Source organism: Lolium rigidum, chromosome 7 (assembly GCF_022539505.1).
Source record: "Lolium rigidum isolate FL_2022 chromosome 7, APGP_CSIRO_Lrig_0.1, whole genome shotgun sequence".
Taxonomy (NCBI): Eukaryota; Viridiplantae; Streptophyta; class Magnoliopsida; order Poales; family Poaceae; genus Lolium; species Lolium rigidum.
The window spans coordinates 168,816,225-168,840,601 of NC_061514.1; the positions used below are offsets into that span (position 1 = coordinate 168,816,225).

The window sequence follows — 24,377 nt, forward strand, 5'->3', positions numbered from 1 at the left end:
TGTTTACTACTGTAGCAACCTCTCCTTATCATGTTTTTGTGCCAAGTAAAGTCTCTATGGTAAAGTTGATGCTAGATTTGGATTGTCTGCGCAGAAACAGCATTGCTGTCCGTCACGAATCTGGGTCTAATTCTCTGTAGGTAACTCAGAAAATTATGCCAATTGACGTGAGTGATCCTCAGATATGTACGCAACTTTCATTAGTTTTGAGTTTTTCCATTTGAGCAAGTCTGGTGCCATTTTAAAATTCGTCTTTATGGACTGTTCTGTTTTTGACAGATTCTGCCTTTTATTTCGCATTGCTTCTTTCGCCGTGTTGGGTGGATTTCTTTGTTCCATTACCTTCCAAGTAGCTTTGAGCAATGTCCAGAAGTGTTAAGAATGATTGTGTCACCTCTGAACATGTGAGTTTTTGATTATGCACTAACCCTCTAATGAGTTTGCTTAAAGTTTGGTGTGGAAGAAGTTTTCAAGGGTCAAGAGAGGAGGATGATATACTATGATCAAGGAGAGTGAAAGCTCTAAGCTTGGGGATGCCCGGTGGTTCACCCCTGCATATTTCAAGAAGACTCAAGCGTCTAAGCTTGGGGATGCCCAAGGCATCCCCTTCTTCATCGACAACATTATCAGGTTCCTCCCCTGAAACTATATTTTTATTCCGTCACATCTTATGTACTTTACTTGGAGCGTCTGTTTGTTTGTTTCTATTTTTGTTTGTGTTTGAATAAATTGGATTACATCATGCTTGTGTGGGAGAGAGACACGCTCCGTCGGTTCATATGAACACATGTGTTCTTAGCTCATAATATTCATGGCGAAGTTTCCTCTTCGTTAAATTGTTATATGGTTGGAATTGGAAAATGATATATGTAGTAATTTGCTATAATGTCTTGGGTAATGTGATACTTGGAAATTGTTGTGCTCATGTTTAAGCTCTTGCATCATATACTTTGCACCCATTAATGAAGAAATACATAGAGCATACTAAAATTTGGTTTGCATAATTGGTCTCTCTAAGGTCTAGATAATTTCTAGTAAGGTGTTTGAATAACAAGGAAGACGATGTATAGTCTTATAATCCTTGTAATATGTCTTTTATGTGAGTTTTGTTGTACTAGTTCATACTTGTGTTTGTTTCAAATAACCTTGCTAGCATAAACCTTGTATCGAGAGGGAATACTTCTCATGCATCCAAATACTTGAGCCAACCACTATGCCATTTGTGTCCACCATACCTACCTACTACATGGTATTTTCCTGCCATTCCAAAGTAAATTGCTTGAGTGCTACCTTTAAACAATTCAAAATTTATCACATCTGATTTGTGTCAATGTTTTATAGCTCATGAGGAAGTATGTGGTGTTTATCTTTCAATCTTGTTGGGCAACTTTCACCAATGGACTAGTGGCTTCATCCGCTTATCCAATAATTTTGCAAAAAGAGCTGGCAATGGGATTCCCAGTCTCCCAAATTAATTAACAAAAATAGACACTCCTCCATGGTATGTGATTGTTGGACGGCACCCGAAGGATTCGGTTAGCCATGGCTTGTGTAAGCAAAGGTTGGGAGGAGTGTCATCATAATAAAACTAAAATAAAAAGGCACTCCTTCATGGTATGAGATTGTTGGCAGGCACCCGAGGGTTCGGTTAGCCATGGTTTGTGAAAGAAAGGTTGGAAGGAGTGCCATCCAAAAATAAAATAAAATGGGAGCCGCTCTTTGAAGGTTTGTCCGGCAAGGGGGTTAGAGTACCCGCTACCATTCGTTGACAACAACATACACCTCTCAAAACTTTATTTTTATGCTCTCTTTATGTTTTCAAAATCAAAGCTCTAGCACAAATATAGCAATCGATGCTTTCCTCTTTGAAGGACCATTTTTTTTACTTTTATGTTGAGTCAGTTCACCTATCTCTCTCCACCTCAAGAAGCAAACATTTGTGTGAACTATGCATTGATTCTTACATACTTGCTTATTGCATTTGTTATATTGCTTTGCATTGACAATTATCCATGAGATATATATGTTATAAGTTGAAAGCAACCGCTGAAACTTCATCTTCCTTTGTGTTGCTTCAATGCCTCTACTTTTAATTATTGCTTTATGAGTTAACTCTTATGCAAGACTTATTGATGCTTGTCTTGAAAGTACTATTCATGAAAAGTCTTTGCTTTATGATTCACTTGTTTACTCATGTCATTACCATTGTTTTGATCGCTGCATTCATTACATATGTTTACAATATGATCAAGTTTATGATGGCATGTCACTCAAGAAATTATCTTTGTTATCGTTTTACCTGCTCGGGACGAGCAGAACTAAGCTTGGGGATGCTGATACGTCTCCGACGTATCGATAATTTCTTGTGTTCCATGCCACATTATTGATGATACCTACATGTTTTATGCACACTTTATGTCATATTCGTGCATTTTCTGGGAACTAACCTATTAACAAGATGCCGAAGTGCCAGCTTCGTTTTCTGCTGTTTTTGGTTTCGTAAATCCTAGTAACGAAATATTCTCGGAATCGGACGAAATCAAGACCCGGGTTCCTATTTTCACCTGGAAGCATCCAGAACACCCGGGAAGGACCGAGAGGGGGCACTGGGCCCCTGGACCATAGGCCGGCGCGGCCCAGGTCCCGGCCGCGCCGCCATATGGTGTGGCCACCCCTTCGACCCTCCTCGCGCCGCCTCTTCGCCTATATAAAGCCTCTCGTCGCGAAAACCCCGAGGCGAAGAACCACGATACGGAAAACCTTCCGGAGCCGCCGCCATCGCGAAGCCAAGATCCGGGGGACAGGAGTCTCCGTTCCGGCACCCTGCCGGAGCGGGGAAGTGCCCCGGAAGGCTTCTCCATCGACACCGCTGCCATCTCCACCGCCATCTTCATCACCGCTGCTGCTCCCATGAGGAGGGAGTAGTTCTCCATCGAGGCTCGGGGCTGTACCGGTAGCTATGTGGTTCATCTCTCTCCTATGTACTTCAATACAATAATCTCATGAGCTGCCTTACATGATTGAGATTCATATGATGATGCTTGTAATCTAGATGTCATTATGCTAGTCAAGTGAGTTTTACTTATGTGATCTCCGGAGACTCCTTGTCCCACGTGTGTAAAGGTGACGAGTGTGTGCACCGTGTGGGTCTCTTAGGCTATATTTCACAGTAATACTTATTCACCGTTGAATGGCATAGTGAGGTGCTTATTTATATCTCTTTATGATTGCAATGTGTTTGTATCACAATTTATCTATGTGCTACTCTAGCAATGTTATTAAAGTAGTTTTATTCCTCCCGCACGTGTGCAAAGGTGACGAGTGTGTGCACCGTGTTAGTACTTGGTTTATGCTATGATCATGATCTCTTGTAGATTGCGAAGTTAACTATTGCTATGATAATATTGATGTGATCTATTCCTCCTACATATGCATGAAGGTGACAAGTGTGCATGCTATGTTAGTACTTGGTTTAGTCTTTTGATCTATCTTACACTAAAGGTTACTAAAATATGAGCATTATTGTGGAGCTTGTTAACTCCGGCATTGAGGGTTCGTGTAATCCTACGCAATGTGTTCATCATCCAACAAAAGTGTAGAGTATGCATTTATCTATTCTGTTATGTGATCAATGTTGAGAGTGTCCACTAGTGAAAGTGTAATCCCTAGGCCTCGTTCCTAAATATCGCTATCGCTGCTTGTTTACTGTTTTACTCGTGTTACTACTCACTGCATTACTACTCGCTTGTTTACTCGTCCCGGGCAAAGCACTTTTCCGGTGCCGTTGCTACTGCTTATTCATACCACCTGTATTTCACTATCTCTTCGCCGAACTAGTGCACCTATTAGGTGTGTTGGGGACACAAGAGACTTCTTGCTTTGTGGTTGCAGGGTTGCATGAGAGGGATATCTTTGACCTCTTCCTCCCTGAGTTCGATAAACCTTGGGTATCCACTTAAGGGAAACTTGCTGCTGTTCTACAAACCTCTGCTCTTGGAGGCCCAACACTGTCTACAAGAATAGAAGCTCCCGTAGACATCAGAGACCTCTGGAGCTCGATGAGGAGGTTGGCGTTGATTGACTTTTCTCCTCCCTTCTCAACCATGTGGGGCCAAGTTCAGGGTCCCTCCTCAGCCGCGCTTGCAGCCGAAGGGGCTAAGAGGAACTCTAACAAAGCCCGTAAATGCTGCCGGAATTGAATTTTTCCGGTGTATTTACGGGTTCCGGCCGAAAGCCGTCGTGATTAGAACCTAAATCGGCGGCCCGGCCCGAAAAAGTTTCTCGGGCTCCCGAGAAACTCTGCGTGCGGCCCCTATTTAACCAGGTCGGAGAGGGGATTCGGTTGTGAAACCCTACTCCCCTCCGCCGCATCCGCTCCTCCACCGCAAAAAACCCTCGCACTCCAGCGAGGAATTTCGGCCGCTCCCTCGCGATCTCCGCTCCACCACAACCTCCCTACGTTCCCCATGGCGCGCGCACGAAGATGCGGTAGGGGAGGCGGCCGTATCGGCGGCGGAGGCTCGACGCCTCGTCCGCCGGTTCTGATAAGGGGTGGCCCGATCTTCTCAGTAAGCAAGGTGGTGATGATGATCACGGGGTGATGGCAGCGGAGAAACACGACGATGAAGTGGATGATAACTTGTATGACGCAACGAGATCTCTCGATTGGTCCATGTCGCCAATGCAACAGCTCTCAACCCTGCAAGATATTCGCAACTCCACACACTTGCGCACGTAGCCGCCGACCACGAAGCGGTAAGTTGCAACCGTCTAATTCCCAATGGAACAGCGAGATCACACAAGACTTTTTCAGGATCTACACAATATCAAGCAATATGGTGTAGGGATTCAATAGTTTTGCTAGAGCAAACAACTAAGAACTAGGGTTTATCTTAAACGTGGTCTAAAGCAGCTAGGGGGCGTCCCGGGCACTTATATAGGTGTCCGGGACGAGTTACAGTCGAAAAGATACAAGAATAACCGACCCAGAATAGATCTGGTCGAGACAGACTCGGACTGGTCCGGTCTGGAATCCGGTCAACCGGGCTGTGGACCGGGCGGGCCGGTCTGTGGTCCGGTCAACCGGGCGGCAACCGGAAACTTCGCAACTTTCCGGTTTCTGCCCGGTACGATGCTTCATATCCGGTTGGCGGCCGGTTGGCGACCGGTCAACCGGGCCTGTGACCGGGCTGGCCGGTCAGGGGTCCGGTCGGACCGGGTGCTGGACCGGCCTGGACGTCGTCTTCTCCTCTCGCGCATTCCTCCCGCTCCTCCCTCGCGCGTCCATGAGATATCTTCATGTCCAGCTCCATGTCCAGCTTCACGTCCATCTTGACGTCCGTCTTCATGTCCAGCTGCTCCTCTCCTCGTGCGATGCTCGTCTCCTCTTGATACCCGATGATACATAAGTAATAGGACTTAGGCGGTATAAAGTTCTCATCAATCAAAGTATCGTTTAGAAACAAGTTCACTCGTTGTTTAAGTAGCTTCGCACGAGCTCTTGTAATTGGTCCAATCCGAACTTCATCGGACTTGAGCTTCACAAGAGAGTTCATCTTCATCTATCAATGACGGAGGTAGTGGTGTAGTAGGGATGTCCTCATCATCTCCCCCCCTTCAAAAGGCGTCGACCTCGACGCTCCAAGGTCTTCTCCGTCATATGGTGTCAAATCAGCAACATTGAAAGAATTACCGACACCAAACTCATCAACTCGGAAGATCTATCGAGTATGCATTATCATTGATCTTGGCAAGCACTTTGTAAGGACCAGACACCACGAGGCTTCAACTTAGACTTCCGCAGCTTCGGGAACCTATCCTTGCGAAAATGTACCCAGACCATATCACCAGGCTTGAACAATATCTCTTTGCGCTTCTTGTTCATCCTTGCAGCATTGCTCTTGCCTTTCTTCTCGAGCAACTCTTTAGTCTTTACATGGATCTTACGCACAAAATCTGCCCTCTTGGATGCCTCCATATTAACTCTCTCATGTATGGGCAAAGGCAACAAATCAAGTGGAGTAATGGGTTTGAAACCATACACCACCTCAAAAGGACACAGCTCCGTGGTAGAGTGTACCGCCCTGTTGTAAGCAAACTCCACATGAGGCAAACACTCTTCCCACTCCTTCAGGTTCTTCTTGATCATGGATCTCAACAGTTGTGACAAGGTTCGATTCACCACCTCAGTTTGACCATCAGTTTGGGGATGACAAGTAGTACTGAACAATAGCTTTGTCCCTAGCTTTCCCCAAAGTGTCTTCCAGAAGTAGCTCATGAACTTCACATCACGATCAGAAACAATAGTCTTAGGGACTCCATGTAGTCGAACAATCTCCCTGAAAAACAGGTTAGCAATATGCGACGCATCGTCGCTTTTGTGGCGAGCAATAAAGTGTGACATTTTAGAAAATCTATCCACTACCACAAATATAGAATCATGGCCTCGTTTAGTACACGGCAAACCCAACACAAAATCCATACTAATATCTTCCCAAGGTGTAGTAGGTGCCGGTAACGGAGTATACAAACCGTGAGGCTTCAGCTTGGACTTGGACTTGTTGCAACTGATGCACCTCTTCACATACCTGTCCACATCCCGCCTCATCTTTGGCCAATAAAAATGATCAGCGAGCATGAGTAGCGTCTTCTCACGCCCAAAGTGACCCATCAAACCTCCAGCATGTGATTCCTGCAATAAGAGCAAACGCACGGACGATTCTGGAACACATAGTTTGTTAGCTCTAAACAAGAACCCATCGTGTATGTGATACTTTTCCCATGCTTTACCCATAACACACAAGCGGTACGGTTCAGCAAAATTGATGAGGACTGGTTTCCCGATCTTTCACGATGCACCTTGTTGATCCATAGGACCGATAGATCTTGAACTTCCTTGACAGATTCAAGGAAACTCAAGCACATATGATTACCCTTGACAACTCAAGAACTCACACATCTTTATTGGATAACTAGACGAACGTCCGAGACGCCGTCATAGGGCCAACCCCGCAGGGATGGTGATACTGAAGGAACCCAAGGTTCTACATAACTTGAATCAAAACTAGACTACCCTAAACCCTAGCCGTGCCATCTCCTTATATGAGAGGGAGAGGTGGCCGGCCGGCCCCATTATTGGGCCTAACCTAGTTCGACTTGGACAGGCCCAAGTCAAACAGACTCTATTAAAACCCTAGATGGCCGACAGCATGACCTGGCTACATTATTATTTCCTAATAACAAGATTATAATAAACTACTGGTACAACCTTAGACCCAAATATCATATCAATGGCTGTCCTAGAGTACCAGGCCCGGATATCCATATCAAAAATCATGATCAGTCGCATATAAATCACATAACACCTCTAATCCAGGAATTTTAACATCAAGATGGGTTAATAGCATAGTCTTCCTAGATAGAGCATCAGCAACAATATTATCTTTTCCCTTCTTATGCTTAATAATATATGGAAAAGACTCAATGAACTCAACCCACTTAGCAAGACGCCTATGCAAAGTAGATTGGGCTTTCGAGATATTTCAAAGCTTCATGATCAGAATGTATGATAAATTCTTTTGGCCACAAATAATGTTGCCAAACCTCAAGAACTCTAATTAAAGCATACAATTCTTTATCATATATTGGATAGTTCAACTTAGCACCAGAAAGTTTCTCAGAAAAATATGCAATTGGGAGACCCTCTTGCATCAACACACCACCAATTCCAATACCACTAGCATCACATTCAATCTCAAATTGTTTATTGAAATCAGGAAGTGCAAGCAACGGTGCAGAAGTTAACAATCATTTCAGTTCATCAAAAGCATGATCTTGGGCAACGCCACTCAAATGCAACACCCTTTTTAGTCAATTCATTCAAAGGTGCAGCAATAGTAGAAAAATTGGGCACAAAACGGCGATAAAACCCAGCTAGACCATGAAAACTTCTTACTTGACTTACATTCATGGGAGTAGGCCAATTTTGAATAGCTTCAATTTTAGACACATCTACTTCTACTCCATGCTTAGAGACAACATAACCCAAAAATATGACCTTATCTTTGCAAAATGTGCACTTCTCAAGATTACCATAGAGTTTACTATCACGCAACACTTGCAAAACATGTCGAATATGTATAATATGATCAGATTCATTGCGGCTGTAGATTAATATGTCATCAAAATACACAACCACAAACTTGCCAATAAAATCACGCAAAACATGGTTCATCAGTCTCATGAAAGTGCTAGGTGCATTAGTTAAACCAAAAGGCATTACTAACCACTCATATAAACCAAATTTTGTTTTAAAGGCGGTTTTTCCACTCATCCCCTTCTTTCATCCTAATTTGATGATAACCACTACGCAAATCAATTTTAGTGAAAACAGCAGCACCACTTAATTCATCTAGCATATCCTCTAAGCGGGGAATAGGATGACGATATCGAATAGTAATGTTGTTTATCGCTCTACAATCTACGCACGTACGCCATGTACCATCTTTTTTAGGAACAAGAATAACAGGAACAGCACAAGGACTAAGGCTTATGCGGATATAACCTTTGTCGAGTAGCGCTTGTACTTGCTTCTGTATCTCCTTCGTCTCTTCGGGGTTCATTCTATATGGTGCCCGATTGGGTAGCGAAGCTCCGGGAATCAAGTCGATTTGATGCTCAATACCTCTCAATGGTGGAAGTCCAGCGGGTACCTCGTCCGGAAACACGTCGCCAAATTCCTGCAAAACATTAGAAACACCAATAGGAAGAGGGGTCATGTCGTTAGAAACCAAAACCGTACCCCTGTACAAGAGCACAAGAGGCATGGTTGTAGGATCCTCACTAAATTCTCTCATGTCTTCTTTGGTGGCTAATGAGGCCAAGGAATTCACTCTCTCACTTTTCGTTATATCACTCACAACATTACAATTCTCTCGCCTATCTAATGAAGCATCCTCCAAGTTGACTTCAACTTTCTGACGAGACTCATTGACAATTTGATGTGGTGTTATAGGCTGTAAATTAATTTTCTTGCCCTTAAACTCCAAGTGATATGTATTAGCACGGCCATTGTGTTGCACAGAACGGTCATAGAGCCAAGGCCGTCCCAATAGTAGGTGACATACCGTCATAGGAACAACATCAAAATCAATGCAATCCTTATACGGTCCAATAGCAAATTCGACACGCACCATGTGGTTTACTTTCATCTCACCATTGTCGCTCAACCACTGAATATAGTATGGATGCGGGTGCGGTAGATACTTCAACTTCAGCTTGGTACATAACTCCTTGCTTGCTAAATTGCGGCAACTCCCGCCATCAATAATGACCTTGCAAGCCTTGTCAGGACCAACTAAAGCCTTTGTTTGGAACAAATTGCAGCGCTGAGTAGATGCACTAGGCAACACATTAAGAGCACGCTGCGACACAACAATGGTGCGAGCATCAGATGGATATGCATCTTCACCATCAGTGTCATAGTCATCATCTTCTGGAGCATTAGGATCAACATCATCTCCAGTCTCGTATTCATTGTCCTCGTTGATAAACATGACTTTGCGGTTAGGACAATCTCTCTTGAAGTGACCCTTGCCACCACATGTATGACAAACCATATCACGGTTACGCGCAGTAGACACATTAGAGCCACTCGTACTTGTAGCAGATTCGGACTTCTTTGTGTTAGACACATTGGAGACCGGTTTACTAGGCGGAGTAGAGTAAGGTGCGGAGCGCGTCGAAGGCGCCGGCGCCGAAGATGGTGCCGTGCGGGGTGTGAAACGCCCACCTCCTGTAGCTCGACCTTTGACCTTTGCTTCGTCAGCCAATTGTGATTCAGCTTCTCTTGCATGATGTAACAATTGATTCATATTGGTGTAGCTGTAGTGACGAACAATGCCTTTGATATCATACTTCAAACCGTTGAGGAAACGCTGCATTGTCATCTCAAGAGACTCACGGATATGGCCACGCTGCATAAGCATCTCCATCTTCATGTAGTATTCATCCACAGTCTTCACACCTTGTCTCAATAGAGTCAGCTTATCATATATATTCCGCAAGTAATTTGTAGGCACAAAGCGAGAAGTCATTGCCTCCTTCATGGCACGCCATGTGCGTATAGGCTGCTCACCATCCTCGTCGCGATTACGAACAAAATCATCCCACCAACGCAAAGCGTAGCCATCAAACTCGGAAGAAGCAAGCTTGATCTTCCGGTCTTCAGTATAATGTGGATGTAAGCTCCACAACTTCTCAATCTTCAGCTCCCAAGTGAGGTATTCTTCAACGTCAGCTCCTCCTTCAAACTTGGGTATAGAAAACTTGGGCTTACCCAAGCCATCTTCCTCATCTTGTCCACGACCATTGCGGCCAAGTGGAGCCCAACCGCGAGGACGATTACCACGTGGCGCATCACGAGCATTGTGTGCGTCATCTTGAAGCTCAGGATCTTCGTCATCGTCTTGTTGTTGTTGCGCGGTCAAATTCTCAACAGCTAAGCGCAGATCAGCAAGATTACGTTGTACATCCGTCATTTGATCTTGCATGGTAGTAACGGTCACATGAGTAGCATCCAGCTTTTGGGAAATCTCATCAATCTTCCCATTAAGCACCTCGTCCTGATCGCGGAATTCACGTCGCAGCTCATTACGAAGAGCCTCATACTCCCTCCATGTGATGATATCTGCAGCACTCTTGTTTTCCTGGTTAACAATTTTATGATCACTAGCAGACATCGTTAGTAGATTAGTGCACTAAATCGAAAATATATGGTGGTACTCTCACAACTCACTCAAAACTGATAAGAAAAGGAGATCTTACCGTTCCAAAGTAAATTAGTGTTGCTTACCACTTGTAGGAACAACTAGTGCACGGATGTAGCGAAGCGAATATCAAGGGTATAAGAACAAATCACACGACAAAGAAGGGTATATGTGGGGCTGTAGGTAGGCTACCTATTTGCACCAATAACAAGCTCTAGCGCTGACCGTAGACAACCAATGATACTCACACAAGGCGAGATAATGGGGAAAAGCAACTATATGTGGGAAAGGTTGCAATGCACAAGAGAGACGCTAGCAAAGCTCAACGAGACAGGCACAAGATTGCTCAACTACAAGTGCAGTAAAGTAAACTTAGGCCTTCACTTGATTCAACTAGCACAACACTTTTCTTTTTGGATTTTTCTTTTTGTAGAACACACGCAGCTATGTAGCTCTTTTTGCTTCTTTTCAATTTTCTCCTCTTTTTTTTTGACTCAACTCCTTGATAACATGGCAAACAGAAATATGCAAAGCACCGATAACCTAACGAGCAGCCTGTCGAGCGGTAAAACTAGTCTCTTCTGGGGAAGTTCCTAGTCACTTTATATCGAAAGGCTGTGTCTATGGTTGGAAACAAGCACACTGTACGCTATGTGGACTCGGAGTAACAAAACTGACTCACTATGATAAACTAGATGATAGAGAAAACACAAACCCTAACAATACTAGATGGAAAGAAAAAGATACGCAAAAACAACTACGAAAAGCAACTAAAACTCGAAATTAGCGCAGTCTAAGGCTATGGCAAACCCTAACCCTAATTTTTATGGCTTTTTCTGGATAGGAAAACACTCACAACTCAACTATGGGGTGGATTGTGGATGGCTTACCGAGGAAAACTGGAAATCTGATACCAAGATGATAAGGGGTGGCCCGATCTTCTCAGTAAGCAAGGTGGTGATGATGATCACGGGGTGATGGCAGCGGAGAAACACGACGATGAAGTGGATGATAACTTGTATGACGCAACGAGATCTCTCGATTGGTCCACTGTCGCCAATGCAACAGCTCTCAACCCCGCAAGATATTCGCAACTCCACACACTTGCGCACGTAGCCGCCGACCACGAAGCGGTAAGTTGCAACCGTCTAATTCCCAATGGAACAGCGAGATCACACAAGACTTTTTAGGATCTACACAATATCAAGCAATATGGTGTAGGGATTCAATAGTTTTGCTAGAGCAAACAACTAAGAACTAGGGTTTATCTTAAACGTGGTCTAAAGCAGCTAGGGGGCGTCCTGGGCACTTATATAGGTGTCCGGGACGAGTTCTGGTCGAAAAGATACAACAATAACCGACCCAGAATAGATCTGGTCGAGACAGACTCGGACTGGTCCGGTCTGGAATCCGGTCAACCGGGCTGTGGACCGGGCGGGCCGGTCTGTGGTCCGGTCAACCGGGCGGCAACCGGAAACTTCGCAACTTTCCGGTTTCTGCCCGGTACGTTGCTTCATATCCGGTTGGCGGCCGGTTGGCGACCGGTCAACCGGGCCTGTGACCGGGCTTGCCGGTCAGGGGTCCGGTCGGACCGGGGGCTGGACCGGCCTGGACGTCGTCTTCTCCTCTCGCGCATTCCTCCCGCTCCTCCCTCGCGCGTCCATGAGATATCTTCATGTCCAGCTCCATGTCCAGCTTCACGTCCATCTTGATGTCCGTCTTCATGTCCAGCTGCTCCTCTCCTCGTGCGATGCTCGTCTCCTCTTGATACCTGATGATACATAAGTAATAGGACTTAGGGAGTATAAAGTTCTCATCAATCAAAGTATCGTTTAGAAACAAGTTCACCTGTTGTTTAAGTAGCTTCGCACGAGCTCTTGTAATTGGTCCAATCCAAACTTCATCGGACTTGAGCTTCACAGCAGGTTCATCTTCATCTATCAATGACGGAGGTAGTGGTGTAGTAGGGATGTCCTCATCAGGTTCTACGCGCGAAGTGGATGCGCTCCGAGGGAGCACGCAAGCTGGCGGCACGTGGCTGGCCACGCATGTCGACGCGCAATGGGGGCGCGCATTGGGGACGGCGAGCTCCCGTCCGGCGGCTCGTGCAGCCCGCCGCTTCCGCCGCGCCCTGACAGCAGCGACGACGAGTACGACGCGTCGGTGCTTCCCCTCACTAGCGGGAACTATGCGGAGGAGGCGACGGTGATCGAGCTCGCCGCCCTCGTCGTCGCCTAGGCATCTTTCGCCCTGCGTAGCCGTCGCCGCCGCGCGTAGAGGCCCCGGTGAATATCCCTGGGCCAAATTTTGGTCAAATTAGGCGCGCATCATAGGATTAGTAATTATTTTTGCTGTTAAATGTAAATTATGTTTGGATGTAGCTCGATTGGAGCATCGAACTCGTTGCATTTTGCATGTTCATCGATCAAAATTTCCCGCGACGTTTGATTTCTTTTTTTTCAGATCGTCTTTTCGGTTTCTGTTCTCTGGCTCGACTAAAATCATTGAAACTGTAAAATTCGGTAGACTGAACTCGCCGTTTTCAGTTTCGGTGAGTTTAGTCACTGCTAGAGATGCTCTAAGATCGACATGGATGGATTTCTCTTCACAATGGCCATTGCATCCTGCCCATGGACAAGCTCGGTCATGACCTAGTTGTGGAGGAGCTGCAGATGGCCCTAGCTTGTCCAAACCAAGCCGACGGGGCGACATCGGATGAGGTGGGATCGAGCTCTCGACGGAGGACCAAGGTTGATGAGGGCGGTACCTCTCCTCTGTACAATCACCGCCACCTTGCCGCGGTGTAAGGAGGAGAGGGGGCGGCCAGAACCTCGTCATGGTCGATCTGCAGAGGAATCTCACTGGGGATGACGGGAGCAGTGAGTCGGTGCAGCTGTGGCATCGTCATTGGAGAGGAGGTGTCCTGATTAGGGTTTTATTGGGGTCGGGCCGTAGGGTCAGCGGTTGTCTTCTCCAGGGCATGTTTCTGGTTTATTTATAATTTGATGTATGTCTTAAAGGCAAATGTTCCTAAGGCCATGACTAGGTGGACTTTGCACGACTCTTTAGAAAAGCGTGTCCGGGGAAGATAGAGACAAAGAGGGAACTGACATGTGGGTCATGTGGAGATTTACATAAAAAGCTCAAGATTTTAGTGCCCATCACCTAGACCGTTCTAGCAGTGCCATGTCAGCCTTAATGTGGGCCCCATAGATCAGAAACCTCATTAGCGTGGTTTAGTGTTTTTTGAAAGAAAAAAATTACCAAGGTGGATTTTTTTGGTCACAAAACGCATTTGTGGCGCCTTTTTGTTATAGTGACACTAAAAGCATTGGGCTTTTTCTAACTTTCTCATTTGTAGGAGATCAAAAAACGAGGGGTATCCTTCCTTTTGAAAATGAACAAGGTTTTGGCTCCCGATTTGGTGCTTTTTCGAGGGAGCTCAGGATTCTCGGTGCCGCGCTACACAGAAGTCTGGACAATTACAAAGCTATTTCAAAAACCAAGATTTGGACTTGGATTTTCTGAGGTGTTAATTGGTGTTTTAACTGCAGTTTTACACTACACAGGCCGGTAACTCATTTTTATTGAGTTAGATTAGTAGCACAAAGGTATGAGGCCGCGAGTTTGCACTAGTGAAAAATGGTGCTTTTGCACCGGTTGGTAAGAGCCATATGCACCGGATGTCCAACCGGTGTAAAGCATCCAGTGCAAAAGCCCCCCCTCCCCCCCCCCCTCCCCTTTGCACGGAAGGAAAATGTCCTAAAACGCTGTCGCGGTAGAACCCTGCTACCATCATATTTGTTCGAATTATTTTTCACTCCCTCTTTTTTTCTTTTTTTTCAGAATTTTTAATATTTTAGTTATTTCACAAGTTTAGTCTCTAACTACCCTTATCTCTAGTCTAATTACTTACTCGTGCTCAGACTTCCCGCTCGGTCACCCATCCTCTCACTACTCTAGCACTAGCACGCTTAACTTCCAAGTTCCTTTCCATCCCGCATCCAAGTGCTTCGCGCGCATGTATGTGATAGTAGTATCATATCAATTCTATTAACATATCGGTCATTGTCATATTTCTTTATTGTTCGAATTTCAAATAATTCTTTTAATAAACAGAAGTAATGATATAATAATGATCTTGAATAAATAAATAAACATTAACTTTATAATGTGTATTATTTTTAATTTTTTTGCCAAACCTAAAACCTGAAAATTTTAAAAACTTATAATTTGCAGAGTGTAATCTTTATGCAGGATGTAATTATTAATTTTGATTTTGAAAAATAAAAAAATATATAAAATCCTAAATTTCTAGAAAAAACTAAAATATTCCTGCTTTCATATTTTAATTTGGAATTTTGAGAATCTAAAAATTGGCTAACCGGGTAAACCCGGGTGAATTCGGATGTAACTTTTTCCCACGATGATTTTGATATATTATACGTTTTTTCCCGACGTCGTATGCAAAAGTTAATAGGTTTTACAATTTTTCAAACTTTTTTTGCAAAAAAAATGGAAATTCAAATTTGTTAATTTTCTCTAATAGTAGGTTGCGTAACATACAGGAATCTCAAAAGATTTTTTTTTTGGATTTTCTATCATTTTCTTTTCTATTTTACAGTGTTAAAAAAGGCGATCCACGGGGGGAGGTGCGTGGGGAGCAGAAAAACCTTTTGCACCGTTTCGTGTTACGAATCGGTGCTAAAGGGAAGCCTTTAGCACCGGTTCGTAACACGAACCGGTGCAAAAGGGTTCGCGGCTGACGCCAACCCTTTAGCACCGGTTCGTGTTACGAACTGGTGCTAAAGGTCTCGCACGAACTGGTGCTAATGCCCCCTGAACGTCCAAACCGCACGAACCGGTGCTAATGACCCCTTTAGCACCGGTTCGTGCCAAATCCGGTGCAAAAGCTCTTTGGAGCAAAAAATCAAAGCCCTTGTTTCTACTAGTGTTGAACCAGTCCCACCGCTTGTTTTTGCATTAGGGCATGTACAATAGTGGAGAAGGTGTGCCTTTTCTTATCATCCACGTCATCTAGAGAAAGCAATAGATATAAGTTGTACAAGGCATTGTCCCTTCTTATTATCTCTAGAAATTAATGATAATTAATTAATTTATGGTAAGAAATTAATTCGTTGATGGAAGACAAATGGTACAACGCATAAAATAGTCATCCCTTATTTTCTAAGGGATCATCCCTTAGCTAAGGGAAGACAATCTTCTCTTTCTTATTTCTCTCTCATCCAACTAAGCAAAAATCCTATGTGACAGCTGTAAGGGAAGGCTGGCGTCATCTCATTGTACATGTCCTTATAGTACGGAGTATTGCTTTGGATTAATGTGCTCTCAAGAAACTAAAAGAAATACTCCCTCCATCTATAAATAGATATCGGGGAATTTATCTAAATCTAGATATATCGAAACACTAAATAGCATCTAGATACATCTAGATTTAGACAAATCTTAGATGTCTATTTATAGATAGAGGTAGTACTAACGTCGGATGGAGACTAGACCAGGGACGTCCAGGGCAGAAACTCGCAGCGCTACCACTGCGCCATGTGGCTCATGTTCTCTTGAGAAGATAAACTCGAGATGATTTCTGTGTATTTATATTTGCGCAATGAAATTCAAATAAATTAAGGATTTTTGCTTGGTTACCCTATTTTCCGAGGGTGCTTGGGAAACTCGATCATCCGGCGGTAACCCAATTTGCCGACCAGTAACCACATTCCTGAAATAAACTCGGCTGGCTTTACTTCGAAAGGTACTTTTACTCATGTAATGTCATAATTTTATTCGTAGATTATAATTTTTTGTGTGTTGTGTTGAAAAGAAAGTTCCGTAGCATATAAAGTTATGGATTATGTTTCACTTTCATAGGACAGCTTGGCATCCAATCAATAGTTGGTTTTCTTCTCTAGTCTAATATCTTCCTCTTTTGAATTGTTGATTTCTCGCGATCCATACTCTTTGATTCCTCGCAGACAGTTTTCACATCTGCCCCATACTCTCTTCGTATAAAATTCAGAAAACTTGGTGTGATGAAATTTTTTAACCATCTGTGACGATGGTATAAAATAGGACAAATATCCAAAACTCTATTATTAGAGCATCTCTAGCAGTGCATGTATTTATCCGAACCGAAAACACGGAGTTCGGTTTCTCGAACTGTTCAGTTTAGATATTTGTAGTCACCGCGCAGAATAGAAACCGAACTCATGAAAAAACAGAAAATCAAACGTCACGGAAAAATGTGCTGCGATGATCTTGCGAAATGAAACCAAATCTTGCTCCGATCGAGCTACATTCGAAGATAATTTACAAATACTAGCCAAAATACTTCACTAACCCTACTGCACTTGCTAATTTGACTAATTAAACTACAAAATTAGCTCCGGGATTGTCACCGGGGTTGTTCTTGCGGTGGAGGAGGTTTTTCGCGCCGGCGGCGCCTATGCCACGATGAGCGCGGCCACCTCGAACGACGCCGCCTCCAACGTGCTCCCACAGGTGAGAGGCGGCCCGTCTTCCTCGTCGTCGTCGTTATCGTCGCCGCGCGGCGGAAGAGCAGGCAGCGGCAGGCTGCACGCGTCGGCTGGCGGCACGTCGGCTTCCCCCTCGCGCGTCTCCGAGCGCACATGCTGGCGCGCGAACCTACGCAACCACTTGCGGGCCTCCCGCTTCCAAGCTCCGTCGGAGCGCGACCGCCTCGTGCGGTCCGCCTCCGACCGCACACCCGGTGGACACGGTGGCGACTTTCCGCCGCCGATTCGGCCCCCTCCCCTACCGACCCGTCTTAAGCGCCCCATTGCGGTGGGAGGGGTGGTGGCGGTGGAGCGGAGAAGCCGACGAAGGCGGACTAATTTGTCGCCGGAGGTGGAGCGGCGACGCGGCGGCAGCGGCGGCGGGGGAGTAGGGTTTTGGAACCCAACTCGCCCCCGCGCCCTGTATAAATACGGGGCGACCGTCCAATTTCTCGGGCCTGCGAACTCGTTTTACGAGCCAGGCAGCGAGTTTGGGCTCCATTCTGAGCCTCTATCGTCCTGAACCCATATTCTCGCCGGAATTTTTTGGTTTCAGCCGGTTTTTAAGTCACTGGTAGAGTTGCTCTTAGTCGCCGCGGTGTCATGATCTCCTCAGCTCGACTACATGCATAGGCGTCCTCGGACCATAGAGGGCTATGCAAGTGTAGTGTGGCCATCCTATAAATCTTCAATGTACTTCCACTAGTACGGCTCGGGTCTATTAAGGATCGCGTGGCACACAGAAAAATATTTTCGTGTGTTGTGTGGTCGAATGTTGACGGCACAAAACACGAATCATGTGTTTGGTCTCCGAGCAGACCCATACGATGGCATAAAGTACATGGAAGTAATTTCCGGACCGTCAAAAAATGTCCACAAACGATGCGTTTAGAAATAACGTCAAATCATCGCACACGACACTGATGTGACCTATTGTGTGTGAACATTTTGCGACGAGTTCTTCATCTTGCCTGTCTCTTATCCTCTGCGGCACTCAAACGGTCTAATATCTAAAAGTCGTGTATCTAACTTTCGGTCGACGCATGGCCTCTACACCTTCCTATGGCGGGGCTACAGCCCCCCCCCCCCCCCCGACACAATGTTTGGCACACCCCACCGTTAAGGTACACACGCCGTTCAATGGTGCTCCAATGATGCTGGTTGGTGGCGTGCCTGTGGGGGTTGCGGAGTCTGCGCCTGCCACCCTCCCTGTGTCGCCAACCCCTGCGCATGCGCCCCACGTTGTGTCCTTGTTTGGGGCCTCTGATGCGGCCGACAGCGAGGAGGACGAGGAAGAGCTTGTCCCCCGGACGCCGGGTATGTTGATGATGGTGCTGAGGCGGGGAAAGGGGCGCTGCCCCTCGCTACAGTGCCTTGGCCTGCATCCAAGGTATTTGTCGTGGATAACGATGACAAGGAACGACGAAGAGGTTCTAGTCCCTCGGACGCCGCCAACCACGAAGACCTTGGATGCTGCGGTTGCTATTGTCAAGGTTGGTGGCAAGGAGGTGGAGTGTGGGGCAGACATGAGTGGTGGATGGCAGGAGGTGTTGCCACGGCGCGGCAGACGCCGCCTGACTTCGCCGGTCACACCTGATGCTCAACGTCCTGTTCCCGCTTGGCTCAAGGGGAGATGTTGCAGATGTTCAGCTCTTGGTCACCGAGTTATCGTTTGCTGTGATCCCTTCAGGTCCTCTCGTTGCCTTGAGAATGGACATCGGCATGTGACTGTCGTAACGCTTGGCGCCATCTGAGCTTGTTGGCAGGCCATGTAGTGTCGCCGCCCCACCAAGCGGATGCTCCTCGCCGAGCCCAGGTTGAGGCCTCGCTCCTGTCCAATGTGCCTCATCGTCAGTCTTGGGCAGCGGTTGTTTCTACTCCTGTTGGCTCTTTGGCCTCGACGGATAGGCAAACCGCTTTGGAGAAGCATGCTGAGTTGTTTCAGAGGCCATCCGTCCTATCCACGAGGCAGTTGACTCCTTGCACGGCTGGTTGTTAGTGTTGGAGGGTTTTCTGTAGCGGGCAGAAGCTGTGTTGGGTAGGCTCTCCTGGATGCCTGTCGATCCTTTGGTTCCACCTGATGTTGGTAAAGTGAGTGCGAACGGAGCGGGCCTTTATGGTTGTTTCTCTCCGCGCGCTAAAGTGGGCTCTGTGGTCACGGCTCCGGTCATGTAAATTATGCCTGAGCTCTTGGAGTTGTGTGGTGATGTGGTGATGCTTCCTTCTATCAATGAAGCGAGGTCCGACTCGCATGAGATCTCAGGTGGGACTTCTCCGCCGAGTCAGGCACTTGGCTTTGGGAGGAGTGGTGTTGTTGATGCCACTGTCTCTCTTTCTCCTTGATCTAATAGGCAAGCGGTTTTTATTGGCGTTGAGGTTGCTAAGTCTGGAATGTCGGCAGCGGTGCCTAGAGTTGTCATCGCCAGAGAGGTTTGCGATTTCCTCACCACCTTGGCTGCTGCCTTCCCTGTGGTTTGATGGGTGTCCCAAATGTCATAGCATGCCTTTGTTGGTGCGGTGTTGGTGTGTTGTGTTTGGGTGTTTATTCGTGTCGCTTTGTGGTCTTATGTGTAGGCTTGGTCTTGTTGTTGTAGGTTTTTGTTCGGTTTTCTCCTAAAGACTAGGCACGCTCTTCTGAAATAAGGTAAAAAAAAATACAAATTTCTGGATACTCTTTCAATCATTCTAGCACCTTTAACGTTAGAAAAACGGCTGACTTCTTTATTCTTGTCTGCCTACCAACTTGGACCGCATATCTTGTGCGTATGTACCAATCCTGCGCGGCTAACCCATCAGCAAAATCATTCCCTCGAATACTCTGTGACGAAGATGAGACTCCTCCACGCATTCTGCAGTTTGCTCTCACTGGCTCACTGCTGTTGCTACCGACGGCAGCGGCGCGCGCATCCGGCACGCGAAGAAGCCAACCGGCGAACGGGACCGTTGTCCTTCCCTCCACCGCCACGCTTGCCCGTTGTCAGACGAGCTGCGGCAACCGGAGCTTCGACTACCCATTCGGCATCGGGCCTGCCTGCTTCCGGTCGCAAGACTTCGAGCTCATCTGCAAAAACCACAGTCCTCGCAGGCTCCCGGGCTCTTCCTGCGCGACGGGATCACGGAGGTCACCGGAGATATCGCCGCCACCTATGACATTGACATAGAGATATCTGTATCGTTTTCCCGTTCCATCTCCTTGAGATCTGGGGTCGATGTGTACAACATGTCCTGGAATCCTGGGAGATCCTTCAATGACTATGAACTGCGACTAACCTTCATCGGTTGCGACTTCGACATCCGCGTGCTTGACAGGAACAATACGGTGGGTGAGTGCAGAGTTACATGTCCTGACCAAGATATCACGGGCAGGGTGGCTCGGGAGAACTGCAACGGCACAGGGTGTTGCTCCACCTACGTCAGCTCCGAGGTTGCTGCCAGCTTGGAGATCAAGTTTCTCCGCAGAAAGATTGGAGAACCAAAATTCAAAGAGCACAGTAATAACCGAGGCTCTATATGGGATACAATTCGTGTAACCGCTGATGCCGATATGGTCTGGGGCATCGTCGTTGATCATCCCGTCCCCGCTAGCACCTTGCGGCATAGGACAGATTATGCATGTCTCAGCAACCATAGCAGTCTGCGTACCAGTGTGGATGGACCAAACTACATCACTTCTTACTCTTGTTTCTGTCAAGATGGTTACAGAGGCAATCCATACATAACTGATGGATGTTCACATGACAAAGGTAATTACTCTCGGCTTAGCTTTTTTATTAGCATATGTGTGTACACAATCAAATATCACCAATTTTGTTAGACTGTTCATAGTGCAACTAACTTACTTATGGTCCAACTCACCAAATTTACTTATGTGGCAATAAATTAATGAGAGAAAGAAGGATAGAGTAACATAGCTAACATCACACATTTTTCAAAGCATGGTGAGTCTACACTTTAATTAGGCTAGCCATAGTGGTAGTATCATAGCTAGTATCATGTACATTGGTCCCACTAAAATGCTGATGTGGCAGCTAATTAAGGAGGAGAGATGAGATTAGAGTATCATAGGTAGATACCGTATCATAGCGCATATCACGAGAAAAGTTAATACCAAACAAATCTTGTACATCAATTTGCATTGAGATTTTAAATAACAATAAATATAGCACAACTATGATACTACTTCATGATACTACCCACTATAGGGATAGTATCATATATAAGTATCATATGCATGATACAACTATATGATACTTAGCACTATGGCCAGCCTTAATGAAGCCATCTATGATACTCCTACTACTTTGATGTTACTCCGCACTATAAAGGTAATAACTTAAACTAGTACTACATGCATGATAATAGTTGAAGTTAATATGCACTATGACCGGCCTTACCATTATCACTATGTGATTAAACAAATGAAAACGAAATACATTGATAGAATTGCCGCTGTAGGTACTTTCGTGTGCAATAGAATCTTGTTATCTTATACTAGGTTCTATAATAAATGTTACTCCCTTACCATGCATTCTAGGTAAACATAATAAATTTTGATCAACCATGTAGAAAAAATATCAACATCCACAATGTGGAACACATATTATTAGAAACGCCATTATATATTTATATTATATGTATTCATTATCACAAATGATGATGTCTTTTCTAAATATTTGGTTAAATTTTACAAAGTTTAACTGTAGTGCTCCCGAGATTCTGGCTTAAATGTATGAAGTGTACTCTGTTTCCCTCAGCGAGACATATTTCCGTACCAAAAAGGCGAATACGGATTATCGTACTAGTTCCTCCATATTCATCCAAGTCAACGGCCCGAAGGCGGCTCCCTTGCATACGGAAGGAGGCACCGAGCACTTGAGAATATATCCACCGGCGTGTTTCATAGCGACCCTAATAGTTATTTGGAGGCCGGGTTCCTTTTAGACTCACACCGAGGCGTTCCAAAAAAAAAAAAAAAACGGCATGTTTTTTTTAGCTCAATAAAATTGTCGGCAATCCTGCGCCGGACCGCCGGTCTCTATGGACGAGGCTTTAACTGGGAGCGTTGGCGCCTAGCGACACGTCGGATTTCATCGTGGGTGATCAGCTCCGGCGACGGTGACGACAAGCATGTGTTACCAGCTCCGGGCAACGACGGCATCACAGTACGAGGGTCGAGGGACTGGAGATTTACAATGGTATTCTGGCAATTAGTATTTTTCCAAAAGAAAAAACAACATATGCAAGGAAAGAAAAGGAGCCGTGCGATGCTTGAGGGACAGTGTGGCCCAATAGTCTATCACTCAGGTCTAGTTTCCTACTTTACTTTCTCCTCCTTAGGACGCGTTTGGTAGGCAGTTTTCTGCACCACTGGCGCAGTGGGAAGAAGTTCCCTACGCGTCGCAGACGGGCCATGGGCCATAAAAGTCACGTTGTTTGGTGGCCTTCATAGAGTTTTTTCGGCCCCGTCGAGGTTTGGGCTCTGCCCGTTTGGTATGTCGGTTTTCAGGCATAGTAGCAGCCCATAACGGTGCCCCTATTGTTTGGTTGCAATTCATAATCTGCTTCTCCTAACCTCTTCCTTCAGTGGTGAGGTTACCAGCGATCAACAGCAGAAGGAAGAACACAATCACAGTTCAGGCAAACTTAGCACTGGTCATAGTTCAAACATGGTCATAGTTGACGACACAGGACAATCATAGTTCACGGCACAGCAGAATCGATCATAGTTCAACACACGACATGAACAACAACTAAACACAGACATGGTAGCAGCAACACAAAACTAGGTAAGCTTCACACATGACTTTCGAAGACAACACACCTGGTGGCATCGCCATTGTAACGACGCCTGGTCATCACCTCGGTGCAGGTGTGGTCGAAGATGACCACACTGTAATCGAAGGAGGACACCTTCTTGAAGATGAGGCCTACCTGCAGCTGATGAGCGACGGCGAAGCCTGCCCACCCCTGGTCGATGTATGCGTCATCGCCTTCTCTCACTGTAGTCATCCTCCAGTTGCAGCCAGTGTTGGTGGTGACGATGATGTTCGAAGGGATTTCTCCGAACCACCTGACGAAATCTTGAGGGATCCGGAGCCGGCAGAAGGTGGGTCTGAAGACGATGCACAGGACTGGTCTAGCCCTACGTCTGGCTGGAAGTGGCCGACGTTATCCGCCCTTCGCTTCTTCGACGGTCCCTCCTCGGGGGTCTCAGGTGACCCAAGCTTGAGCTTCTCAGTCTGCCACAAGAACACATGGCATTAGATGTGTTCCTGCTCACAAGTATATAGATGAAAATGAACATTGAAAACATGTGATGCCTCATACATTAGCTCACACGGCAGCTTAAGGGATTGCCCTCAAACTAAGTCTAGTGTGCAAATAATCACACACACACACACACACGACTTTAAGGGCAGCACCTTGCCTTCCAGTTTGCCATTGTTCAATCATTGGCCAATGCACCAGACAAACATAACGTGGACTCATATATTGGATCACACGGCAGGCAAAGGGACTGTCCGCAGACTAAGTCTAGTGTGCAAGTAATATGGCACACCTGACTAAGTTTGAGGGCATCACCCTGCCTTCCATTGTGCCATAGTTAAATCATTGGCCATTGCATAACTGAAGAAGTAAAAAAACATGGAAAGCAAGGTAGCATAGGCCTCATACAATGAGGATATATAGAAGAGATGTTTGATCAGAACCAATGTCATGGTCATGTTTAGTCATGCCATAGGTTCTGATCAATCATCTCCTCACACTATGATTCCCGGTTACAATCATCAGCCTAGTTTAATCAGAAACAACACAATCTAGAACAAACTAGCGCGACTCATTCCACACGGCAATCTGAACATGCTAAACCCTAGCACAAAAAACCCTTCCCCTCTCTGCATGCACAGTAAAATCGGGCAGTTTCAGCAATCCACAGTCCAATTTAAGAAGGATCTACCGCGATTGGAGATTAGAGTAACAAATCTAAGCAAATCGAGACATGAACACCAAGACCTCGACAAGAACAACAACCAATGGGGACGAACACCTTGAAAACATCAATGTGAACCCTATCCTAATG

General features: G+C 45.8%; 1 pseudogene; it reads left to right on the top strand.

Annotated features, from left to right (window-relative positions):
- Positions 1-18,447: 18,447 nt before the first annotated feature.
- The window catches only part of LOC124672267, a 43,910-nt pseudogene continuing 37,980 nt past the window's right edge, over positions 18,448-24,377 (top strand).